The following is a 27,338-nucleotide window of genomic DNA, read 5'->3' as shown; positions in this document are numbered from 1 at the left end:
ACTTTTTCATTATCACAAACCACAAGTAGCACCTGAAAGGCTGAATTATTTTAAACAATTATAAAGTAGGTTTTTTAGTAGTGTAATTACTGTTTTGTTGTTGTTGAATCCCTCTTCCTCCAAGTGTTCATGGCCTGGTGTTCATGGTCTTGCTGTGAATCTTTTTCCCTCCCCTGTTCTCTTCTCTTTAGCAAGAACATCATTTTCGCTGATAAAGGTAAAAACTTTTGTCTTAACTAAGTGCAGCTGGTCTCATGGGATGAGAGGACAATTTTTAAGTTGTATCACAGTCCAGTAGTTAACAGCAATACAGGGAAATATCTGCACAGTACTCAGAATACTGAGGGCTTTTGCATATCATATCATGTTTTCAATTTTTATTTTTTTGTAATTACTATGCAGGCTTATGGTTTTCAGTGCATGAGTGACTTAAATTTATTTGTCCCAGACCAGGTCAAGATCCACACCACATTACTGAGATTATTAAGATTCTTCTTATTGCTGACAGAGTGATAGAAGTATTACTTTGAGTTCACCATTGTGTTTGTATTTCAAGGACATAAAATGATGTGAACTTTGATTCTCAGCAATCACACTGTAGGCTACTGATGTGTCTTGGCACTCCCATCTTGGTGAGTTGATTTGTTACAAATGGTATATTATTGCTAATAGCTATCAAATCCCATACAGTACTTCAGTCTTACTTAGGCTGGTGTTATGGACAAGGAGCTCCTAGCCTGGCAGCAGGTAGGGAAGTGGTAGGGTACAGGGCAAATAACATGTTATGAAACACTTGAAAACATGCAATAGAGCAGCAAGGCCTAACTAAGAGTTACAATTGCACCATTGGGAAGTACCTACATGTACAGAGGAGCCTTGCACTCTGCTCAGGGTTGCTTTGATTATTTCATTGGGTGTTGTGGACACCTGAACCCCAGTAAAAATATTGTGTATCGGATTACTTCTCCAGAATCAACCTCGTAACAGCTATCCCAAGTACTTAAATGCAATGCATCTTCCTAAGGACCAGGTCAGATGAGGTTTGCATTCAGATGATGAAATCTGTCCTCTTTTCTTTTCATCCCTTTTCATCCCTTTTCGTCCCTTTCAAAAAGAAGTAGAGAAAAGGAGAGCTGTGCTGCTTTTTCCATTATTGAGAGAGAGACTTCATCACAGCATCTATGTGAAAGTGTCAGTCCCTACCAGTTGCTTTTAAAATCTAAAGCAGGTGCACCCTTTCGTCAGTAGTGAAGACTTTACTTTTTTACTTAGCTCTCTAAACAATACTGTTATGAACAAAACTAGTGTTTTTGTTGCTTTTTGGTACTGACATAAGGTATAAAATTGTACTGAAGTGACAAAAGGAATATCGAGCAAAATAGGAAACTTGGAATCAGTTTTCCTGTACTGCTTTATTTGCTGAGGTGTAGCTCAGTTACCAGTTACTTAACTTGTGGAGTGTTTGTTTCTTCAATAACCAAAGGTTTTGTCTACCTTTTGTAGGCGATATCCATTTTGTAATATAGTAGAAGGTCCTCAGAAGAGAACTACTAGATTAGTACAAGTGTTGTTGTTTATCCTTCCCATTAAAGTAGGCAAAATTTAATTATCAGTGTTGTCTAATGAAGGAAAAAGAAAGATTTAGCTGTTACAGTAGCATTAATGATGCTTGATAATTAATGATAGCATATTTAAAATAATTTTTTCCTGATCATTGTAGTTTTTCATAACACTACTGAACCTGGATCTTTAAGAAACATTTTCCTTCACCTTTTTTGTCTGCTGGGAGACATCCTCTTAGACATAATCTTTCTCCCTTGTGTTTCTCTTGGATCATGACAGCTTCTACATTTGGCCATGGAAAAGACACTTCCCATAGCAGAGAATTACATTAGAAAAACAAATTGCTGAACGGTTGCGGTTCTCTTATTTGACAGTTTATGGAGCAAATGCTGGCTATGCACCATTTAGCATTCTCTAAGACAAAGTACCCACACAGTGCTGCCAATTTCATTATAGAGCTGCACCAGCTACTTTTAAAATTTGGTCCTGTTTACGTAGGAATTTCAGTTTTACTGAAACGCACACAGAGTCACTGTTTTTAGCAAATCTGCCTATAAATCTACGTAACCAGTAATTAAATGGAAGTCTGAATACCAGGCAAGGAATAAAACTGAGGGTCTCCCTATGGATTACAAAGTTATGCTTAGCCTGGGATGGTTTTAAGCAGTAATCAGCCAAAAAATATTGTAATTCATCATTAGGACATACCTTTCCATGAAACCAAATGTTAAATTTTAACAAAAGGAGAGCAACAACTCTAGGAATGAAAGAGTCACCATGAAGTGATGATTTCTTTTTCCTTTCAAAGAAAGGTAGCTGGAATGGGCCTTGCTTTTCCAGTTCACAACACATATGGAAATAAAAGCTGGATGCCTGGGGACTGTGTTGGGAAAAGCTCTGAATGGTTGTTTTCTCAGTTAAGGTATCAGCCCCACACTGATATTCCACATTTGTGTGCTTTCTCCCTTCGCTCCTATTTCAATGGCCCGTGTTCCACAATAGGAAATCAGCAGGTTGAGAAGCGAGGTACAGAGTTCACATACTATACACATGAATTATATGTCCACAGTGTATCAGGCTGTGCCAGAATCTGTCTACAGCCAAGACATAATGTATAGCAACACTTTTTTAATGAGGAACATGCATCTGTTACACATTTAGCAGAGGATATTTCTGGAGCAGTGTTAAGAAAATATGTTTTGGTTTTACAGTCCCATACCACTCTGTCTGTCTGTAGAGATGTCATTTTTGAGTCAAAGACCAGACACAAGAACTTTCAAAGTCTGCAAGTCTTAAAACTGGCTAGGACCCTGGCAGCTATACCTGCTATAAACATGGCATAATTCTGCTCTTCCCCTTCTTCCTGCTCCCCTGCCCCCAACTAACTAAACAGATGCACTGTTCGGAGAGTTGTTAGAAGTATTTCACTTGAAATAAAAATGCTGTTTTCTTTAAGAACTTTTGTGGGAATGTGTAAATTCCAAATTTTCAGCAGAAAAGTTACTGTAAAACAATGTAATTCAAAATTAAAGGCAAATATATTAGTATAGTTAGACTCTTGTCTCAACACCTTTCATTGACTTGATGTGGAAAACTTTGTTTCTGTGTGATATGTGCATGAATTGAAAACTGGCCTAAGATATTTTTCATTAGATCAATAGTGCAAATGATCGGTGTGAATGGAAGCAAGACCTAAGTTGAGGCTTGAAGCCGAAGGTGTGAGCATGACTACGGGTCCGTCAGTGCATTATGGTTTAGGCGGACATGAACCAGCTCTGTCCGGGTGAACACTGCCAACATGCTGCTGAGCCCAAGCTAATGGCACAGGGCTAAAGGTGATATGCCTGCTCTCAGCAGAGCTCATTGGTTTGGCTCAGAGCCACGCTAAGCGTTCAAAAGGCTTTTGGTTATTTCTGAGCATGGGCAGAAATTGCTTGTGTCTGTTTAGACCAAGTTTGAACACCTCCGTATCATAACCTATAGACATAGCCTGTGAATCTGCATCTTTGATGAAAGGAAATTGGCATCATTTGATATCTTGTCTCTCTTTGACTGCCTGTGAAAAACAGTTTGTTAATTGATTTTTACCTTGCAAGGCTTGCCCCACTCTTAAGAAATATTCAAAGAGGAAGAAGAAGCAGTTAATTTCTGATTTGGTGGCCATCTGAGTCCAAAACACCAAAAAGAGATCTTTTTCTGGTAGTGTGTCAGTTTCTTCACCAAACTTTTTTGGACTCTATAGCCAAAGAATCATCAGTCTTTGATATAAAGCCACTTAGCAGTGTTTCCAAGTGGCATGGGTAGGAGAGGCAAAGCTTTTGAACTTTGCCTGGTGTGATGGCTTCCTTCCCTGTCTGCAACCCTTCTGCCGGACCTGACCTGAGTTTGTGGGTTCCCATCCTTGGGACAAGCTACTTCTTTACAAAGAAGTATTTTCTTGAGCAGAGTATCCCCCGTAAAGATGAAGAAATTTGCTCGTTTTCCTCCTCATTTTTATTAGTATAGACTAATTTTATGTAAGACTCTGAAATTTCTTTTGTTTTAGAGCCTGAATTGTATCAATCTAATGTGTAGAGACTGCTTTTGATAAAAAACCTTATGCTGCTCTCCTTTTGGAAAGGGTGTGGCTGTTGCTCATGGCTGTCCAGTATGGAGGATGAGGAGCTACTGTCAGTTTTCTGTGGGATGAGACCTTGGTGTGGATGCTCAGTGAAGAAGTTAGTGCTCTTTTACTGCCTCTGAGCATCAGACTTTACTGGCTAGAAACAGCATCCTCACAGATTTGTCAAGGTTTCAGAGCTGAGCTTGGTTGAGAAGTGGCACTTTCCAGCTTTGGAGATGTTGGGCAGCCGGGGCTTTTCTCCTTCCCTTCTCCCCAAGCTGGGGGCACAGACGTGGTGAGTAACTGGAATGCAGGTTGGTAACACAAGAAAGTGGCTTGAGACAAAAGCAAACAGGCTAACCTTGCTGGCCTACCTGCCTTCATAGGCAGTGGCACGTTTGATTTTTAGTCAGCCCCACTAAATTAGGGTGAATAAACTTTCTGTAAGTATGCAACAGAAAAAATCATGACTTTGGCTGTCAGCAAAATCCACAAGTTGGGTTCCACAGAGTGTAGTGATGCACATACTGTGGGCACAAAATATGGCAGCAGGCTGCAGTTAGCAACGTGGTCTTGATGGTGCCTGACGTGTACGTACTTCTTTTTGACATGGAGGTATGACTGCAGCTGGTTCAATGTGGTGGATCTCTAACTGCCATGTATGTGTATCTACCATATGTATGTAGCGCTGCAGCCTGTGTTACAACAGTACAAGTAAGTAAATGACCTCAGAGCACTGATGTTTAGGTTGATGGCCAGGTGGCTTGTGTGTCTGCTATATCTGCTGGGTGAGAAACAGTGGCAACATCTCTTTTCAGTTAGCAACCACTATGCTGCCCTCCGTAAGTTTAAAAAACAAAAACAACCCCAAGGCTGCATACTTCCTGCAGTACCTTTGGGAATCTGCCTGTTGTGCAGAGAGATGGGCTCACACATCCTCTTGTGCTTGTGTTGGTGACAAAAGGATCAAATGTTAGAAAGGCGGGTGGACTTTGAGGGTTCCCATGTCTCTTGCTACCTTGGTCTGGCTTGAGAGAGTTTTTGAAGAAGATACAAAGGTAGAAGCATTTTTGCTGGTGTCTGCATCTAGTAGTTTCATACTATGGGCCCCATCTGCTTCAGGCATGCCTGGGCAGCATGTGCATGTGTATACCTCTGGGAATGGTTGCCAGATCCCTGGAAGAGGGAAAGGAGGAGCTGAGGAGAGCTTCTCCGTTACACGCTGAAATGCTGTGTGCAGGGAAAGGTGTTTCAGCAGCAGGTTGCAAAGACATCATCTTCTTCAGGAACAGCAGTCAAGGGTTGAAGACAAAAATCAGATGATGTAGAATTCATATTTGCTCAGGTTTTCTGTGGCTGTGCCAACTAAAAAGAAAACTCATAATTAAGTGATGGAATTGGACATTTTCCTGTCAGGGATCCTACTTTGTGCTACTTGGAGAAGGTACCACCTCCAAGGTGTCAGGGAAGACGGCATTACTTGACTGTGAGTTACCTAGATCCTTGGTTCAAAAGTATATCCGTGTCTCTGGTTAGGTAGCAGAAAAGACCACTTGGAAAACAACTGGGGACGTATCTGTAATCTGCTCAGAAAGGACCTGTGACAGTAGTAAGTGCCCCAGCATGGCTCTGCATGGTCCCAGTGCTGTGGTGCACTGGGGGAGCACAGGGAGGGGGCACGCCTGCCTAGGTGTGAGGGTGGAGAATGTGTCATGTGGTTCAGCTGTATGCCTCCGATTCCTGTCTCCCTCTGCCTCACCATTACTTTTCTTTTTTCAATTTATTAAGAGTTAAAATTTATATTTGAAAAGACAGTAGGATGTACCTTTTCTTCCTTTGCCTAAACATGTGTTGAGCATGAGTCCCCTCCCTTATGTTTTGTTCACTGTTCACATACAAGTGTTGCAGGTCAATTCTCTATGGATTTCTCCACAACGTCTCAGCTCCCAGGCCCACTTCTGGGGCTGCTTTTAGCGGAGAGGTCAGTACGTATGTGGGTGACAGGCAAGCCTTGCCTGCACTCTGTATTGTAAGCGGCAGCAGAAGTTAGGGACAAAGCTGATTTTGTGGTTTTCAGGATGTAGTTGGCTAACTGAAACAATGGTTTGTTTTAAAAGTTTGGGGTCCCACTGCCCAAACCTCCAGAACATGTTGTTTATATTTGTCTTCAGAAGCTTAACAAAGGGATGGTGATTAAATGTAATTCCCACTTTCCTCCCATCTCACACCCAAAGCTGCAGCAGAAGGAGAAGGACAATTTGTCCTGCCAGTACCAGTGACTGCTGTGTGGCCTTATGGAGGGAGGAAGAATCTCAGGGAAGAAACTAAATAATTAGCATGGACTCGTGTCTGTGTGGATGCCACACAGCGGTGCCGCATGAGGGATGGCTTATTCTTGCACGAGTTGCGTGAGGCAGGGAGATTGTGTGCACATGGAGGTCCTGACCACAGGCAGCAGAGACGCAAAATGTGTACGGATATTAGCATTAACACTTAACAGTTTTACAAAAATGTTTGTATGTATTTAAGTACATATGAAGGGGCTACAGCTTTAGTTTGCTCTGTCTGAAGGGAAGATACGAGGCAGATAAATTCCAGGGGCAAATCTGGGTTTCTGAGCTGCCTCCCTCTCTGGTGGAGAGCTCCATCTGTGCAACGCGACATTGGGTGTGAAAGCAGCCCTGGCCCTCCGTTAGCTTTTCTCAGTCAAAGCCAGCTTCCCCCTCTTCTCACCATCTAGGTGTGTGATTTCTGTTGTCTCCTTTGACAGAAGAGAGCAGCTTTTTTTGATGACGAGTCACAGTGGTAGCCTGGTTTCCTCCCAGGCTTTGAGCATGGATTTTGGGGGAGGTGTTGGACACACCCAGCCAAGGCTGGGGGGCTGCCCAGCACCACTGTAAGCGGGAGACGGTAGTTCATTGCCAGTCTGGACTATACCCTTCACGTGATGCTTCATGTTCCCTGGTGTGGTCGCAGGCCCAGGTACCTTCCTGCCTGCTTTGCAAGTGGCCGCCTGTGCAGTGGTGGCCAATGGCCTTTTCTTGGTGCTGTGAATCTTTCTCAAATATTGTAGTGCTTCATGTGGCCTGTTCCTTTCTCCTTCTGTTTCTCTGCCTCTGCTGCGTCCTCTCATCGCCTATCCCTAGTCACTGAGGAGCACTTGCATTTTATAATGGCTGACAGTTCTTGTATCTCTCGACCATCCTCCCCTAGCTGGCACAGCAGTAATTGAATTCAAAAATGCTTTCTCTTTGACTTCTTGTCTTACAGCAAAATAGATCAAAATGTTTTGATGATGCTGTTTCAATGTATCAAAATACCTTGGAATATTTTGCTTTACTAAATATTTTAAGGCTTTTACACTTTAGTCAGTGTCAGGGTAAAAATAAATATAGAACTATCAAACTTTCCCTGCAGGACAAAAATTCCATTTTCCAACCACCTCTAATTATTTCTATTCTGCTGTCTGGAAAGGATCTGCAGACAATTTAGGAAGCCAATTTACTATTGACTTGGGAAAAAATAATTTACCTTCCTGAGCCTCCTTAGATGATTAGCCAGTGGCATGTGATCAGCAGAAAATCTCATGCTCAGTGATTTAGATGTTCACTGAAGGACTTAGAGACCATGAAACTTAGCCTGGGTTGTACTTACCTGTACATGCAATTTTTCTAGCTGTGATAGACAACAGAGTACATTTACAAGTTGAAGAACTTTGTGCATGGGTGAATGTTCTTCCTGTTAAAAACATGAAAGTGGCTGCCAGACTGCAAAACGTCTCTTCGTGAAGTAGGTAGCGCACCGTTCGTTGCCTGCTTCCTTCTGGCAGAAGCTTGGTTGAAATTGCAGGTTTTGGACCTGCTCTTTACGGCTGAGCAGTGATATCGCCAGTTAGTGGTGGGGTGCACTCTGACCTTCTGCAGTCTTGAAGGTGATGGTGAGTCCTTAGCAGAAAGTCCGCAGCTGGCATTTCTGGCTGCCCGCTGTGCTGTCCTGTGCCATGCCTCTGCCGTATTCAGTCTGACAGTTGTGCTGAGTGGTGTTACGTGCGAAGTCTGGGATGACCAAATGTGCCACCTTCTCAGCTGGCATGTTGAGAATGAAGCTGTCAGAAAACTGATAATTCTGTGTGTCAGGCTCATGGGGTGAGGGGGCATGAGCACATTTACATGCTTAAGTCTGTATGGATTGACTTTACTGTTCCTGTGGTGGAGCAGTTGCAGCAGTATCTGTAGCTCCAGCAATGAGGAGTGCAACTGCTAACGGTGGGTGTGCAGCTAATATATTGAGCTACTGCTGCTCCCAAAGCTTTTTTTTTTTTTTTTGATCACTATTCTACAGATTGATCCACTTTTTTTTTTTCAGCTTTTCTTACATACCAGGGTTGCATACATCATCCTGCATGCCACTTTAATCCTATTAAAGCTGTGTTTAACTGGATTTAGGCTTTGTCTATAATGAGTATGTTGAGGTAAGTAATTTTCAGTTACAATTTTCTAACTCTCAATTAAAAGAGGTGGTTGACTCTTTATGTGGAAAATTCAAAAATTCTTATTTCTCATTTAGGCTAGCTAAAAAATTGTAAAATGAAGACTCATGAGTACACAGAATTAGCATTCTTAAGAAATATTGTAAAAAGTTTTTCATATTTAAAATTTTAAAATAAAATTCTAAATGTTATGTGCTTTATATTATGCTAGCAAATTGAAAAATATTGGATCTTTATATGGAGAACAGAATATTTCCCACAGTCCTGCTTTTCACAGTGCTGAACACATTTCATTTTGTATGTGATTGCTCCGATTGCCAGCTGACTACATCATACAGTTTTTTGGCTTATTCCTTATCTGTCTTATGACTATCAGCAGATATTCTGAGTAGCATATTTTAAAGCCACAGATTCTTTTGTTGCCTTGGATTTTGTCCGTTATCTCTGGTAATGGAAAAGATCTTGTGAATTTTGCGGTGTCAATGAGCGTTGCAGAAGATGTTTCAAGAGAGCCTTTTGGCGTGACCCCAGCAGTCGCCACTGATTGCGCTCCATGTGAGCAAACATCAAAGGGATGTCAGAGCAATTCGATATGGTTACAAGCAAGTGGCGATTTGGAGATGGCCAACGGCGGCCGGAAAGTTATGCTGTGGCTTTCCCAGAGATGGGGAAACGGTTGGGCTAGTGACCTGAGGGTGCAGGAGCAGGGTTGGGCAGGTTCAGCTTGCCCGGGCAGGTTCAGCTTGCCCAGGCAGGCTTGGAGAAGGGCAGGGGAGAGGCAGGAGGGACCTTTCTCTGGTCTCAAGTGGTCTAATGGACATTCTTAAAAAGCAGCCCAAGATGACCCTGGAGGAGAGAGGTGAGGAATAAGATCGATATTTGTAAACAATTCAAGATGTACTGCAGATACTCGGATCATCCAAGTGTTTCAGGTGCAGGGCTGAATTTGGGGGCTGCTGCTGGAATTCGGAGTAGTTGGGAGAATGACGAGGCCTTTCCCCTGGAAGGGGAGGGAGGAAAGGGAGAGGGGAGGGCACAGCACCAGTAGCAGAGGGGAGCTGGGGTGACCGTGGTGCCTGTAGACATAGAGTATCCCCATGTGGTAAACCTGTGTTTTACAGAAGCAGAAACTCGCCACTGGGAATCGAGTTCTAGAAATCGGGGCGTAGTGCTTCTTGTCYGTCATAGATGTAGCAGGACTGCATCCTGGACTGTTGCGTTCAGGTCTGGGCATCGCAGCTTTAGGAAGTCATATGATACCTATCAGGCAGTTCATAGTAGTCTAAACAAATATGGTGTTTAGGAAATTGTGTATATTTTGGAGGGAGTTTGTGGAAGAACTTGGACAGTTACGTCTGATTTAAGTGGAGTAAGTTAAGGTGTGTACATGGGATAGTTAAGCTTAGTGATAATGGGAAGAGGAATAACATAATAATCTGAATATTTGAAACCTATCAACCTTATGCAGAAGGGGTTATTACTGAAGAATTATTACTTACTGCAAGGGATTATGAACGGTTAAAATTGGAAGTTGTAAATTTAATCTAAATATCAGGAAGAACATTTTCACAGTCGGATCTCATAAGTAGTAGAAGATTTTTTTCTGGGAAATGATGGGTGCCCTGTCTCCAGAGGTGTTTAAATTTAGGCTACACAGTATTGATGGGAGCCAGTCCTTCATTGGCAGGACTAGGATTGGCTGCAGTATTTGGCTGTCAGCAATTTTGTCATGATGAAATGTTTCCTGGAGTGATATGCAAGGGAGTTAGGACTATAAAACATTTGGGGTTTTGTTGGTATAATGCTTGGGATGAAAATATCTGTCATGAATTGCACAGACAAATCTCTGACCCAACTGTTTTATGTGAGAACATGTCTTGCAAGATCTCAATGTGCACAATTATGTGTCTGAAAAGTATGTAACCCAAGGCTGATAATGATAGATTATTCACTAAATTTTTTGTTGTAAATGACAATGTCTATATTGTAGGCTAAAAACAAGCTTAAGGGGTTACTGTGAGCACCCTTTTATTGCTGCTTTCAAATTTGCCGTTGGTCAATTACTTTTCACTCCCTTGCACTTAAACTTTGGATCACAGTTGTGCAGGAAGGGAAGATATTAAATGCCACTAACTGAATTCAGACTAAGCCTATTTTTAATCAGTAGCTACTTCTTATTTGTGTAAAACTGGCATGGAAATTAGAATATTCAGCATGCCAGCTATAAAAAGTAACAAGGAGGGCTGAGGTATCACAAAAAGTGTCTTGGCTATTTAAAGCACTTTTTTCCATCACAAATCATAATAAAATATTTTTCCAGGTTCTGAACTATGCTTGACCAATAAGTACACTTAAACATACTTTATTTCTTTTGAAATAATTTACTTTTTTTGGGGGGGAGGGGGGAACAGTTTTTATTTCTTCTGATCCCCATGTTGACATCATTATTGTTTCTTGCAGTATTTCTTTTCTCACTGGGATTTCTGTGGTATAGGGAAGACAGTCTCACAAATACAATATGTTTGGTAAATATTTCAACAAGCTATGTGGAACTAACTTTTTGGTTCTCAGGATGGGAATTGAACATTAACTTTTTGTTCACTTGTATTCTTTATATCCTGTTGAGATAAGATGTTCTTACTGTGCAGGTATCTTCCTCCACCAAAGATCTTTTTATGAGGAACTTTCATATTTTGCTGACGTTTCCTTTCCATTCCTCACTAAGGATTTCTTTGTAGAATTGCTGTAGTTGAGGTTTCTTGTTAGTAAAAACTCATTCTTAATACATGGACTATATTGCACTTGGTATGAAGTGTTATCAATAATTTAGTCATCATTGCTTTGGGCAGAATAAGTTTTCCTATTTATTACCTCTTCTGTTTTAATTGTGTGTGTCTGTGTATACATATATATATGGGGGGGGTGTACATAAATATACACGCATGCACACACACATACATGTATACACACATACAATCTTGCAGAGAAAAAACAAGAATGATTAAGTGACTTGCTAGTTCACATAGGAAGTTTATGGGGAAGCCATACCTGCAAAGATGCAGCGAAAGTTCTCTCTAGTATATTTTATCCTGGTTACTGTTATACCTTCTGAACTATTTTTGGAGTAGGAGCTGTAATTTCTGAAGCTTTAGGCACTAAATCCTAAAATGCTTCAAGCTAGTGGTTTAACCATGTGAGTTTTTTGCTATCACATGGATAATAGACATTCCATTTTGCATTCTCATCTTAGAAAGTTAGAAAACTTAGCATGTTTGTGCTTAGTCACATCAGAGTTAGCATCTGAATTAAGCATATATAACAGTTTCTTTAAGAGTAAATTTTTACAAAAAGGTCAGATTTTTTTTTCTTAGTTCAGATGTAATTTGACAGCTCCAGTTTCTTCCTGATTTTAAATTTACTGTTTTATTTCATCTGAATGAACTGGAGTGTTGTTGATTTGCATGCATCTTCATACATCACTGAGAACTTCCTTATGGGATTTAGATCAGATAAGGTTCCAGGAAATGAGAATGTGCCTTAGATATGAATGACTCTAAATGTGCTCAAAGAGTCATTCTATAAGAATGAAATAAAGTTTGGAGTTTATTCTCCTGGTTGTTTGCGGTATCTTCTGTGAAATGCAATGTAACTTGACTCCTAAAATCCAGATGCATCTCATTCCAGTGCCTGCTGCCTGCTAATAATTCATGGGCCATACTTGTTTACATGGCAAGGCAATAGGTGCTGTGTAAGAAAGTCAACAAAACAGAATCTCTGACATCCACAAACCTCTGGAGACGTTTTTAGTGGGTTAGGATTTTGTGTCCTAGGTGATTAATAATAGGAAATGATGCCTATATCTCTAGGTTGCTGGTATGAAGGCAGGTTGCTAATTACCAGAAGTTCCTACTGTGGAAAAAACTTGTAGTTGATCACCTTTCAGTGAGTGACTGTTGACACTCTCTGCTTGTCCACATGTTAACACAACTTTTTGTGATGTTGTCTTTTAGATATTTAATTATATTAACAGTTTCAGCTGAATGAAATGGTTGTTCCAATGAGCCCAGTATAAACACAGCTTTAAGTATGTGAGTATTTGCAGTGATTTAGATGGTAGTAGACTTGTGCCTGGGATTATTTCCACGTTGACTAGCCTTGCTGTTTTAGTGCTCATGTGACTGAAGAATATTAGCTTGTTATCCAGTTTAACTGAGTCCCTTTTGGTTTTATACTTATCCTGAGAAAGGAACAAGTGTCACCTCAAGTGATTTTTCTGCTTGATTGGTTCGTTGGTTTGTTTTGTATTTTTGCAGGCATATGGGTATTGTAATTATAGTAGACGACTTCTTTGTCTCTGTTTCCCCAAAACATTAAATGCATTAATCTCCCAAAGCTGTTCCTCCATTCCATCAAGCTTTCCTGACGCATCTTTTCTTTCTTGATCATGCATGTATTTTTTGATATTTGTTTTTAAGGTTGCATGCAATTTTATAATTCTTTGAAAGCACCAAGACAGTGGCTCTGTTCATATTAAAAATAGTATTGCAAGTCTGTTGGAATGGAATCTGGTACAGAATCATTATTTTTCAGCTTTTTAACTGGTTTATTTTGTACCATATAGCTACCTTTTCTGAAATGGAAAACCATAGAGGAGTTGAATTCCTGCGTTTGTGCTCTTTGTGCTTCATAAATGATAAGAAAGGCAGGTTGTGAAGTGTATGCAGAATGACTATATGAGCAAGGGTGGGGTTTTTTTGTATCATTTCAGTGTTTTTGGTGGATTTATTAGGACTTCCTCAAATGGAATTCTGCAAGTTGCATTTCAGGAATTAGTCTAAACTTGTCATATTTCTTAAAAGTAGGTAAACAGTCTGTAGATTATTAGAAATAGCAAAAAGAATGCATTCAGTAAGCTTTTGTTTAATACTGCTGTCAAATGAGATAGCCCAGTAAGAGTAGTAGTACTGAATGGGTCACAGATTATGACAATTCATTCATATGGTGGCTCTGCAGTTCGGGCAGTACTATCATTTTACAGGTGTACAAGCTGAGATATATGAAGTTAAATAACTGGTACAAGCTAGTCATGGCACAGTTAGTAAAAGTAAGTGAATAAATACTCTCATGGTTGGCTAAGTGCAGAATAATTAGCCGTTAACACGCAGTGATCATATTTCTTTTTTCCTATCTTCCCTTCCTATGTGAAACACCTACACTTTGTATGTATGTGTGCAGTGTGTATGGACACTTCCCCTCCTTGCCTTTCCTCTCGTAGACTTCTGTAGCACATATTCTGGAGTGTGGTTCACAGACTTCAAGATTTTGTAAAAAACTTAATGATATTCATCCTTTTGTTCTCTCTCCTCATTGCCAACTGGTTTTTAAGGGACAGAGTAAGTAGTCTTCTGTCTCTTGATAATCCCATCAATTTTGAGTCTTTTTCAAAAGAACCTTGGGGATTTTTTCTGTCTCCTCTCTTTTACTCCCTCCTTCTGTCAGCCCTATGTTACAGCCTCTAGTTTGCTGATGGAAGTCTTCAGGAAGACATTAGCATTTATTACTTGCATTTATCCAGCTACTCATTTAATGGCAAGCAATGCTCCTGGCTACCTCAACACCATCCTTCTTTTTCCTGACCCTCTGCAAAGAAAGCCATCTTGGCAGAAGCCGTGGCCTGTTACATCGCACCAATGAAAATGCTAGCCCCAAAGCCAGGCAGGCAGCTGGGAATATTGGCCCTTGGTATTTCATGCCTAAAAAAGGGTCCGTTGGTGTGCCAACTGAGTCATTAGGCAGTTTGTCAGACCATTATGATGACTCCATCATGCGAACAGCAGAGAAACAGGGAGCGCTGGGACTTGGATCTACTTTCAAAACCAAGTGGATTACTTTGCTGGATCTGATAGATCTTTTGCAGATGCTGTATCATGCTTTGTGCAACAGGGATCATCTGAAAAAGTTGTTTTTTTCTGTTGTAACAGCCTGATGGAGAGCTCATTAAAATCACAGAAATCTTTCTATCAGGCTCTTAGTGAGTAATGTCAGCAGCCTTTCTGTAACGTGTAGACAACTTTGCAAATGCTGCTTATTTTTATGTTGTTATTATCTAGAGATTATTGGACAACAAGAGCTAAGATAAACATGATGAAAAGCAGTAGTAATAGTCGCCATGTGCTGATAGCCTGCTGGCTCTGTGCTTCTGCTCCCAGTGAGCCCAGAGAGCACCCAGAGCTAATGATGGGTGGCTGCATTGCTCTGCTAGCTTCCAGCCAGCCGTGCAGCCCTCTCCTCTCCCTCTGCCTCTACTGAGGCGCTCGCGCGCCTGCTACGCTGCCAGCAGCAAGTTTATTAGGTAGAGCAAGGAATGCACGAGATTACCAGCGTACGGTAAAGTATAAAGGGAATTTAGGAATTAAACTGGGCCCATATGTTGCAGACTTACATTAACTTATGTGCTACTAAGGTTATACACACTAAGTCTAAATGCAGCCTGTGTTTAAAAGGGATTAAATGGTTAAGTTCAAAATTCCTTGTGCACTGAGCATGGTTTAGATGGCTTACAGCTATCAGCATACAAAATGGACTTCCTAAGTTTACTTGCAAAATTGATTTATATGTTCACTTATATTCAAGAATATAAGGATCAAAGAATTAAGTGTTGCATGAGCTGCTATTGCACATTTTTCACCTTATATGGAAAATTGCTTGCCACTTATCAAGCAGAAGATTTGCTGTTATTGTCACATTCCTTAAAGTTGGAAGAAATCACATTCCTCTGACTAAAGAGTCAGCTCATAAGCTTATATTTTTTGTAACTTGAATACTGTTTTTTAATTCAGGAATTGCTGGAATGGGCAGTTCTTCTTTAGCAAAATAGTGGTGGGCAGATTTTCACTGCTCTGTTGCTGAGTTCATTCCTCAACTTGATTAGAGAAACTTAGATGCATGCAAGTGAAAGTATGTTTCTGTTTCAAGTTGTTTCGAATTCCTCCTTGCTGGCTTTTGTGCTCCTGAAGAATACAGCAGGAAGGAAGACTGGGGGGAGGGAAGAGGAAGACCTGCAAAAAGTATGCACATAGTATTTAGGGGAGTAAACCTCAATGCTGTTACCTTTCTATATTGTCTTCATTCCTATTGAAATGGCTTGTGTTTGAAGCAGCTTTTTCATGTACTTGCTTAGACACTTGCTGACAGCTGTTGGTTGTGAGATCATTAACCTGTTATGGAAATAACTACATCACAAATTAATCATTTGAGAATGAGGTTAAATAAGTGGAAAATATGGAAGTGGAGAAGAACTGCTTGTTTAATCACTGATATTGCAGGGTAGAGAAGTTGTATGAAAGACTGAAAAAATACTTGAAAAGTTAAGATGGTGGTTATTATAAAATTTCCTTGTACGTTTAAAAACGCAGCACAGAAGTGCTGATGAAGTCGGAGTATATTGAAACACTTGAATTTGTACAAGAGAGATGTGGAGCTACTGGAGCCAGTCCCAGCAAAGAACTACTAAGATGATGAAGAGCCTGAAGCATCTCTCCTGTGAGGAAAGGCTGAGAGAGCTCGGCCTGCTCAGTCTGGAGAAGAGAAGACTAAGGGGGGGGTCTTATCAATGTATTTAAATATCTGAAGGGAGAGTGTCAAGAGGATGGGGCCAGACTCTTCTCAGTGGTGCCCAGTGACAGGACCAGAGGCAATGGGCACAAATTGAAACACAGGAAGTTCTGTCTGAACATGAGGAAAAAACTTTTTTGCTGTGAGGGTGACAGAGCACTGGCACATGTTGCCCAGAGAGGTTGTGGAGTCTCCATCCTTGGAGATATTCAAAAGCTGCCTGAACACAGTCCAGAGCAGCCTGCTCTAGGTGACCCTACTTGAGCAAGGGGGTTGGACTAGAAGATCTCCGGAGGTCCCTTCAGCCTCAGCTGTTCTGCAGTTTGGTGAGAGATCCGTGTCAGGTCCGATTTGTTTAGTCTCTCAAAATAAAAAATAAATGCTTTCTGTTTTGAAATAATTTTAGGATTGTGGTATTCAGTAGGGCAATAAGCGCTGCTTACTAACTGCTCATTGGTTTTGTAGTATGTAGTCCATTGTAACTTCTTAGAGCCTGTGTTCCACCACTCTTGTGACTTGACTTTGTGTTATGGTTGTAGAGATTTTCCTATGTTGCTACTTGGGAAATAAAATACTATGAAATGATAATGATTAGGTGCAATGATTAGAAAACCTGGCCTGAAATTGTTGTTGCTGACTTTGCTTTCATGAAGATCCAGAAGAGTTAACTGGAAAATGATACTCAGGTTTTCTTACTCTATAAAGGCAATGTTGGCTGTATTTTTTTAAATAATAAGACGTAAGGAAGAATTCATGAGCCTAGGAACATTTTGAGCCAACAGAAACAAAAGGATAGTTTATATGGCTAAGTACTTTGAAAAACCAACATTTGAAACACTTAGCCAAGTGGTTGCATTGAAGTATCCATGCAATTTTGAGGGGATAGGGCAAAAGATACGGATTTTTATTTTCTGTTTGCTTGTTTGTGGTTTTCCCATTCTTCCCATTTTATGGCTCACTAGAAGAGAACCAGATTTCTTATCATGTATGGATATAAAAGATTTTAAACTATACTTATTTTTAGGCCTCCACCCCTGGGCTTTGGATTTTGTGAACAGCTATTTCAGTAAATTTATATCTATATGAGGAAACTGGCAATTAAATACTGTGCAAATCCACAATTTTAAAAAAGAAATTGCTATTATAGAAGATAAATGATATCATAAGAAAGCCAAGTAAAAAAGATTGCATTTTTGTTTGCTACTAAGGGAATGATCAATGCTTCCTGCTGGCTTTTGCACCCTGCAATTGGAGATTCTGGCATGCAGTGGCTTAAATAATGCTAGGTTTTGTGACTGGTTGGCGCTGTATAATACTGGGACTGGGGTGACTTAAATATACAGAGTGTGGGCCAATCCCAAAGTCCTTTCTCAGGCAGAACACCCACTGAAATCACATTTAAGTGTCGTCAGTGGAAGCTTTGCCAAAGAAATCACTACGGATAAGACCCCAAAGTTATTACTGCTAAATTTCATATGTAAGCCTTTCATTATTGTGTTTTTTAAGAATGGAGCACTCCAATGAATCCTGGAATTCATTATAACTTTCAATTTTTACGAGGGTATCAGCCCCTTAGTGGAAAACTACATTACCATTGAAAACTAATTTTCTTCCTCTGTCTTTTTTTTTCTTTTTTTCCAAAAAGAAGTAGGAAAGATTCTGTGGCTCAGATTTTTCTTGCTTAAGATAAGCAATTTACTGACACGCCTAACTTAAGAGCTTGGTCTTCCAAGCTGTCTGTGTAGGCAGTGGAGGGAGTCATCTCCAGAGGTGATTTTGCTCAGTTACAATCGGTGTCGTCTTCTGGACATGAGTTGTCCTCTCTCTCCATTAACTACAGAGGCAGTGTAGGGTGCATGCTGACTTTGGGATAGAAAGGGTGTTCAGTTGGTAGGTAGTGGATTTATTGTGAATTGTGACATAAGCTATATATAATTGGTTCAAAACTCCTTTTTAGGAGTTAGCAGGTTGTTTTTCTTTCACAAATCACAGGCATTGGTGATGAAAGTGTGTCATTTAGTACAGAAAATTCTGTATTATGGATATGACCCTTGTGAGGCCTTCAGTCTCTCCTATGCTCTCTTACACATTGTGGCTTTGGTCCCTTCCCACAGGCTGTGACTTTCATATTGGATCTCGAAGTCTTTTGTGAATCATGATGTGAACAGACGGATTATATATTCCATAAACCCTTCAAATTAGACATCTTCAGTGCTTGGTTGCTTGTACTGGGACCAGGTGGTCCCTTCCATTCCTTTGCTCCCAAGAGAGGGATTTTCAGCTCAGAAAACTGAGTATTTCATACTTTATATTGCTAGAACTGCAGTAATGCTGGCTTTTGCTATGTAAAATATCAAAGCAACAACAACCAAAGGGTGGGCTATTAGTATTTTAAAGCTGTTTTAATATCCTTTTATAGTTCTAACTGTATTATGCAATATTATATATAAAATATTAGAGGTGGAGGTGGTAGGAGCACCCTTAAGCATGCATCCTATATTCTGTTATAACATCAAATTTTCAACAGTGTTTAGTTTTTGCCAGCCTTCAGTCATTCATACAAAAATTTTCCACAGTATTTTTTTCTGCTTCAGGCTGAACTCTCTTGGAAAGATTTTCAACAGAAGTACTGCAACTGTTTTTGAAAGAATGCATTACAGAAAATTAGATAGGTTTGTCAACTTTATTTAGTCAGCAGTTCCTTTGAAGACTTGTAATACCTTCAGGGAGCAGAGCGGGGTGTCAGGCTGCCTTTTGCAGCCCCATGGAAATCTGTCCAGATCTGCCAACCTACCCAAGTTTGTGAAAATTGTTATTTGCACATGCTCCAGAGAGCAGGTTAGAGGCTTGCTGATAAAATCTTTGAGTATTCTCACTTTACAAAACATGCTTCAACCCCACCAGCCTCTGTCTATGCCTGGGGTAAGGAATATGTTGGGTGGTACAGAGCATTAGGCTGGGTAACCCCCCAGTTCCAGCTGCCTCTGCTTTGTCAGAGAAAAAGGTATCTGGGTGTTTAATAGTCTTCCAAATTCAGTAAAGCTTTATGCCAAGACATACTTGAGACAATAATTGAAAAGCAGATGAAATCACTACTGTTTTATTTATAATAAAAAATGCATCCAATAATTTCTGATGAACCTGGGTGTAGAATGTACGGTCTGGTCCATACACCACTCTTGGAGGGTCTAGGACAAGAAGCAATGCCCAAAGTTTGAGAAAAGGATCAGGATCAATTTTGTCTTTAACATTTCTTTCTTCCAGGTTGTAGTGGGGCTCTAACACTGCCAGCTTTTAGGATTTTACCAACATTTCTTTGTTATTTTAAACTCACAACTCTTGGAGTCATGAATAAAGGAGTTCAATTTCTTGAAAGGGATTGGTCTATCTGCTTTATTTCAAAACACAGAAATGTGAAAATGCTACTGGAATGTTTTATGGAGGTTGAAACAAAACATAAAAACCCAAGAATCTAAGACATGCTATTTTTAAGCTATTGTATAAATATGATTAATGAAGGTTGATGACCTGAGGCTGATGAGATTAAGAGGAGATCTAATAGTCTTAAAGGGTGGGAATGAAGTTGATATATACCAGTCTTGCTTAAATCGGGTCTAAAGGCTTCGTGTAGTTTGGGTTCTTTGTTCCTACATTTGCTTTGTTCTTTCTGATTTGTAAAGGTATTGCTGATTCTCACCTCTCCCTATTTTAAGACCTTAAAAAAAAAAAACAAAAAACAACTCTTTCAGAATGCATAAACCACTTTATCCTCATGAGAAGTGCTAACTGATATAAGTAGAACTAGAGGAAATGCTTTTGATTACAGTAACTTAAATAGATTTTTGCTTCCTAAGTTGTGATTACTAACAGGCACCAGGAGATTTTCTGGAAGGGAAAGGCCTATGTTTGTATTTGGGCAGGTGAGGTGGAAAGGGAGAGGGAAACGCTTGTCAACTTCTCGTGTTGGCCATGTCAGTAGGCTAAGAAATAGCTCTGGATCTCAGAAAAATACGTAATTGTCTGTTAGGTACAAATGACTAGGTTGTGTTCACAATATTTCTAATAATCTGCTGTGCTAACAGTGATGAAGAATGATGTTTTGTCCCCCTTCAGATTTGCATTTCACACCCAAAGATGAAAGTTACCATGGATGTCCTAGCATGTGCAGTAGTCGTGGTACACCAGCAAGCATTTTCAGGCCGTTCAGGCTATTAGGACATTCTGTTTGTTCCTTAGCACTAAGAGTGCTCATCATAGACTCCGAGCATGCTCCAACCAACAAAAACGCCATTAATTACGTTGTGTAACTAAAAACTTTATCATCAGGGTCAACATTCTGCTCTTAAATTGGAAGAAGTGTATGGATTGTAGAGTGAACTAAAACAATTGAGCAGTTCAAGGCCTCTGTGTTACAAAATCATAGATAAGATTTAATCAGTGTGGCAAATTATAGGTTTGCCTACATGACAGCTGGAGTTAATGGTGGGTAGCTGTACAGTGAGCTTGGGTCCTGAGGTTAGCAGGAACAATTTCAGTGTTTCTCTTGACCTGATGTGCCAAATGTTTCACATACATAGTTAAGCATAAAGACAGAATTTTGGCCTATCTTTTAGAATAGTATTTGAAGTCAGGTATTTTCCATCCACTTCTGTTGCTTTTAACCAGTTATGAATATCCTGATGAAAATACAACATTAAAATAGTAGTCTGTTTTCTTGTGTTCCAAAATCATGTTCCAAAAATTATATAAGATGAATATGTAGAAAAGTAAATTAGAGTACTTAGAAAAATATGAGATAATGCTGTATGTTCATAAGCATTTCCTATAATGTGGTATCTGTAAATTGTAGGTATCTAAGTTTGTTAAATTTGGTATCTACCATCAAATGTGAGCAATGAGTTTTTGATAACGTTGCTAGCTTTATGGGAATCTGAAGCTCACCTTTACCATGTGCAAGTTTTTCTAGTTTTCTTTGTTAGCTTCATGGAGAATTTCACAGAAATAACCTCTATCTTTTTTCTGAAAAAGCTTTCCATTTTCTTTTGAAATGTTACTTAGGAAATGAACAAATAATTAAAAAAAAAACCCACYTTTTCCTCATGTTTTCTGATGAGTAGTCATTATAATGTAAAGTTTGAAAAATTAATAGATTTCCCAAGAGTGAAATTTTCTGTCAGGCAGGCCTTTTTTCCATTAACTTCTTGTATCTGCAGTTTCATTCCCAAACAGTAGTGCTGTTTGTGGATCTCTCTTGGGGTGTTCAGTCAGCGTTCTGACAGAGAATGACACTACTGTTGCTTTAAGCTCACAGTATTGCTTTATATAGATATAGCATGGTTTATAATGTTGCTTTAAATACACAATAAGAGTTTATCTCCATTTCAGAAAACGTTTATGACTGATCTCTGCCTGGCTGAGAAAGCTTATTTCTTAAGTTGCTTCAGTACAAAAATGTTCCAAAATTGACAGACCCAGGCTGGTGATAAGATCAGTCTCTCTCTCTCTCTCTCTCTCTCTCTCTCTCTCTCTCTCTCTCTCTCTCTCCCCTCTCTCATCCCTTCACTGCTAGAAAGCTGTGGAGTTTTGTGTTTGACCACTAATAGATCAGGCTTAATTCTGATATTTCTGTGTCCCTTTTCAATCAATCGCCCTCTTTTTAAGTCTGCATCACTGAACTGATCCATGGGGGTTGACAAGGCTATCAGAAGCCTCTGTAAGATTTAGCTATTGGCCCCAGTCCCTTGCAATAGCTTGGGCTTATTTGCTTCTCTCCTAACTTCTTGGTTATGAAATAACCTTGAAATTAGAAAAAACCCTTTTCACCAGCAGGCATAATGGCACCAGAAAAATGATTCACAAAGGATTGATCCCTGACACTCTTAAAATGCCATACTGATGTACCAATAGTTTTCTCTCTTGACTCCTGCTGACGTCACATAGTAATGATTACGCATTAAATTGATAGAGGCCAATGGAAAAATGCTCTAACTGTTTACCAGAAGCTCTGCAGGACTCCGATGTGTCCCGTGTGCTGGCTTGTACTTTGAATAAAGAGTATTAGGTACCAGAAGAAACACATACAGGAGAAGAGACAATATGAAGCATGTAATTAAGGTTGCAGAAGAGAAAGCCCTGCTGTTGCCTTGCTGTCCCGCTGAGCCTTGCTGCCCAGTCTTCCCCATGTCTGCCTTTCTCATGTCACTTTCTGGTGACCAGAAGAGGGATTTGGTTGCTCCTGCACATAGAGCCGAGCCACCAGCCCTACCCCTGCACCTTGTAGGGGAGGACCGGGGGGTAAGGAGAGCTTCCTGAACAACAGGAAAGGGAGACAGAGGTTTATTTTCTTGAATTCACCTGGGGATCTGCCATTCTGCATATAGAGTTGCAGAAAGGAGATACCTCCCACTTAGTCACAAGTGGGACAGTTGGCAAGGAGATCATTCCATGGACATGCCTTTTGTTAACATGTAGAGGCCAGAAGGAGATTTTCATGGAAAGAGAAATTTAGCCAGTCCTGCTTGCTGTTCAGAGCATCAGCAGGTAGAGCTGTGACCCTAAGGAAAGGTGAAGCATGAGCTTCACCAAACTAAGGGCAATGTGAGTTGCAGCAAATAGGCATGGTCAAGGAATGGTTACCCATTTTCAGGGGTAAAAGACTCAGAAGCAGGATATAGGCCAGTCTGCAGCCAGATAACTTTTGTTGAAGGCTGAGAGCTTTAAACAAMAAAAAAAAAAAAAGGGGGGGGGGAGAGGTGAGGAAACCTGTAAAGAAGGTTTTCTATTTTCTATCCTGAGGTGGGACACTGAAACCCACTTCATGACTGCAGTTTTTTGGCAGGGCTCTGCAAATGGGTACTGAACCTCCAGCCTGGGGGTACTTTTTTTTTTAAGGAAATGCAATAATTAAAAAGTTAAGTAGATGGCTATGAAATCCAAGGTAAGAAAATGTGCATCTTCCTTTAAAACAAAAGTAAGTGTTGCAGAGTATAATAGTAAAGGTTTTTTGTTGCTGTGTTGTGGGTTTTTTTGCTCTTTTTAAAAGTTGAATAAAGGGGAAAGCAATTTAATCCAGAACTAGTTAATGCATGTTTCTCTGGGGTGGAATGATCTCTGTTAAATCACACCTTCTCCAGAGTGACTCAAGTGGATTAATCAATGATCATCTTTCTAATTAAAACTGTTGAGTAGAGAGAGGCTTTAGGTGATGATCATTAGTTTTCCATAGAATCAGTGAATTAAAGATAAATGAATTAACAAGGTGGTGTTTTGTTTTGTTTTTTTTTTAATAGAATCAAACAAATGTTAGGGAAATGATACTTTTGCAGTTTTATTCATGTGTTGCTTCTGAAACTTGAATCCTCCATAAAAAAAGAAAATTATACTTTGAAGTGCTTTCAGTAGCATATTTTGAAAATAACAGAAAAGGTAGGGAAAGAAGTGCTGTAAAGTATATACCTACTTGGTTCAATTCTGACAGAACAGTTGGGGGAGATCCTAAAACTCTGTACTGGGGGAATGTAAAGTTTTCTGAAACAAAAAAATGCAAGCCCAGAAAAGTTCAACTTCTTTGTTGGGAAAGCTTCTTCCTCCTGGGCAGAGTTGCATACTGTGGCACATGCTTATCTTTGTGAATAGACTGACTGTATGTGCTGAGTATGGGATCTGAGGAATGCTGAATTTACTGCCCGTGAGCAGAACTGGCTTAGTGTGTTACCAGTCAGCCTGGGCTCCCAGGGCTCTTGCTGCTTATTGAGTATATGCTCACCGACTCTTATACGTGTCTAGTACGTTTGCATGCTTGGAATGATGTGATGCGGCTGAAAAGGTTGTGGGGTTTGTGGGTCTTCTTGTTGCTGTTTTTCAGTAAACAGGAAAAACTTTCTGGGATAATCCATCTGATTTGCACACTACTCCCAACTTTCTCCAGCGGGGAGGGGAGGGGAAAAAAAACAAGARAACCACCTGCAGTGAATGGCTAGATTTTTCGCAGAAGGCTGCCTGCAGTTCACTGGTTGTTGGTTGAATGCAGCTGGCACAGCAGCAGAAGAAATTTAAATATCTCTCCTGTTCTGATGGTCAAAAGGCCAAGGGCTGGATGTATGCTGTGCATAACTCTCCTGGTCAGCTGCTTGCAGTGTGCTTTATACAAGGGCACTGTGCTGTCATTAGTTTGGCTGGCAAGCAACTAGCTCTCCAGGGGAACCACATGAGCAATTTTCTCTCTGTGCTTCCTTCCCGTCAGACCTATGGGGTTTGGTAGCGTCTCGTACCTCTTTTAAGACATAGGAGATGTACCATAGCTGGAATGATTGAAGGTTTTCACAGAGCTGTTTTCTGAGTTGCTCGGCACCTGGTCACCATTCACCGACTTCAACCAGGGGCTGTAGTTTGTACTGAAGATGTTTGGCAACCTAGCAAAAGAAAGCAACCAGTATTCACTGTCTGCTTATGCAGGTAGTGCCTACACTGAGTGAGTTTGTCAAGCCCTTCCCAAATAGCAACTGAGGAACTGCCTATGTAACTTGAATGTTACTACTGAATGCATAATGTATAATGTAACTCGCTCTTATTTTACAAGAAGGCTGGAAGTGCCCATGATACCTTTGTTCTAATGTCTTTACTTTATTACTATACCAGTTAGCGATTTGTTGGTATTTATTTTTGTTTGCCATCTTATTCAACAGGAAAATGAAAATGTGAATACCAGATCAATGACCAACTCAAGTTATAGTAACATAGTGCTAAAATAGTCAAACCTATTCAGTTAAAGATGTTCACAGCTATGCCTACTCATTTGTCCTTAACTAAATGGCAAACCCTATCATTCTGTATTAGCCATGTTAAATGCATAAGGTTTCTGCATCTTTAGTATGCAGAAGAATAGAATTGCATTCTGAGATATGAGTTTTCTTGCTTTTGTGAGGTTTAAGTGACTGTTACTAAAGTTTGTCTTTTAATTTGTAATTGTCTTTTAATTACTTTTTCCTCTTTTTTTAACCTTTCTTCATTTTTTTGATACATAAAAATATATTTTTAAGATTGGTTGCTTCACAAGCAGTTCACTCAGTAGAATTTTAATGAGAATACTTGATATTAAAAGACTTGTTCTAAGAAAGGGGAAAGAGGAGTGAATCAGTGTTGTAAAGTCATTGATGTAAGAACGCCTGCTTCCTCCTAGGCTGTGCTATAAAAAGATACTAGAATGAGTAAAGCTTTGCATGTATGCAACAAAATGCTACCACTTATTTGGAAATATTCTTTATGTTTAGCCTCCTTACTGAGCCCTCTGAAGATACAGGGAAATGGGTATCACAGAGCTGGCAGAGAATTGCTGAGAAGTGTGTATTCTTTGCGGCAAACTTCCTTCAACACTTGATGGGCTACTTTGGGGGAAACATTGTGACCCCGTTTTAGAGTTAGCTTTCTGGGAGTGGGGAGTCCTGGATATACTTCAGAAAAACTGGCCCTCTTCCCTGACCAATAAGTGTTCTTTGAAGAGAGTAGGATACAGTCCTTAAGCCTCTCATTAAGATTTGACTGGTAGAGGGATATTGTATTACTTTGCCATAAATTCTTTCCTTCATATCAAAAGTAATACACCATCTGCCTGCTGTAAGCATTGTGCTCTCGTTTCTGCCAGTTCCTGCCCAGACTGAATTGTTTTAGCTGTACATCTACAAATCTTGGATGACTGAGTTTTATTTTTGTGAGGTCACCATAGGTGCAATTAGCTAACAGCGAGCTACATTTCTACTGTAGTTATGGATCGGCGGAAATCCAGGGGAGTCATGTTTGCACATGAGGGCAGAGTATAGTCTGTGTTGTTAAAATTACATGCCTATACAGATGCAGCTCTTGCATGTAGCATCATACTAGGTCTTGCAGTATGCTCACTCCCCACCTGTCAAAGCTGCAATAAAGAAGCCCATCTGTGAAGAGCTGGATACGCGGTGCCAGTAGGCAAAGAACATAGAAAGAGAAGGCGCACAGCCAGTTGAGGGATTTTCAGAGATTCGTGTGGGTGAGAGCAAGTTACTGCTCAACTCTTGAGTATAGCTGCTGGTATACAGGAACTGGGCACTATGGTGAAGGAAGAGCTGTGTCTCTTTGAAGAGCAGAGCTATGCCATGTCATTGGGTAGGAGAAATAAGTATGATTAAAAAGTATGCATCAGCCACAGTTGCAGCCAGAGGAGCTGACCATCCTGTCACTGACTGAATGACACTATGGACTTTGTGACAGAAGGTGTTTTTTACTGCATAGGTCAGTGCAGTTTACATAAACTCTGTTGTCTTGACACTTGCAGCCCTACTCTGCAGCACTTGACTATGTCTCTGGTGATGATGAGAGTTTTGGTGGTGTGTATTTTAAATGTTCTGTATAGATATATTTTATTCCCCAACAGCAAAGCTCTATTTTGTATTTGGAAGTTTACAAGTGGTTTTATGGTAAAGCTAAACCTTATTACTCACATTTCCTTTTGGGCGTAACTTGCAGTCTGATACTGCTTTTTACTTTGCTGGCCCATTGTTAATTTGTCCCGTTTGTATTGTGGTTTTGCAGCTTGTATTATTTGCTGTTTTGTCTGTGTTTTATTTTAATGGGACAGCCTTGCTTTCACTGAAGTCAGTTTGAGCCTACTGCAGAGTAGGAACATGTTCTAATTCCAGTGAATAATCCTGCGGAAAGAAAACTTTCAGCATTTTATTGCCCTATTTTTCTGCTTGAGAACTTTACATGGAAATGTAACCCTTAGTTTCTTTTTTACATGTTTACATGTGGTGTTTTAATTGAGACTATTTTGTTGTATGCTGACTATATCACCAGATTCTTCAGTAAGATCTGCTTTTTAAAGCAGAAGTACAATAAAATACTTGTGCTAGTTTTAATTCTGTTGTAGCATGTCAGTTTCTCTGTTGTACAAAAAAGGATATTTTTGTGACAAGGTGCTGTGTGCCATGAAAAAGATGTTGAAAGTCAGCCATGCCACTTCAAACATCACAGAAAATATTGTAATACAACCTGATGCTTTGCAGCATGAAAATGACAGAATTTGTAATTTGTAGAGAA

At 40.1% G+C, this 27,338-nt stretch overlaps 1 protein-coding gene across 2 annotated transcripts in view; it reads left to right on the top strand.

Annotated features, from left to right (window-relative positions):
• Positions 1 to 27,338, top strand: part of TIAM2 (T cell lymphoma invasion and metastasis 2) — a 185,442-nt gene that overhangs the window by 7,722 nt on the left and 150,382 nt on the right. The gene's annotated exons all lie outside the window — the stretch shown is intronic.

Source organism: Apteryx rowi, unplaced genomic scaffold (assembly GCF_003343035.1).
Source record: "Apteryx rowi isolate R43461 unplaced genomic scaffold, aptRow1 scaffold_495, whole genome shotgun sequence".
In the NCBI taxonomy this organism is placed as follows: domain Eukaryota; kingdom Metazoa; phylum Chordata; class Aves; order Apterygiformes; family Apterygidae; genus Apteryx; species Apteryx rowi.
The sequence above is the reverse complement of the archived record's forward strand: the minus strand, read 5'-3'. Positions and strand labels throughout refer to the sequence as shown.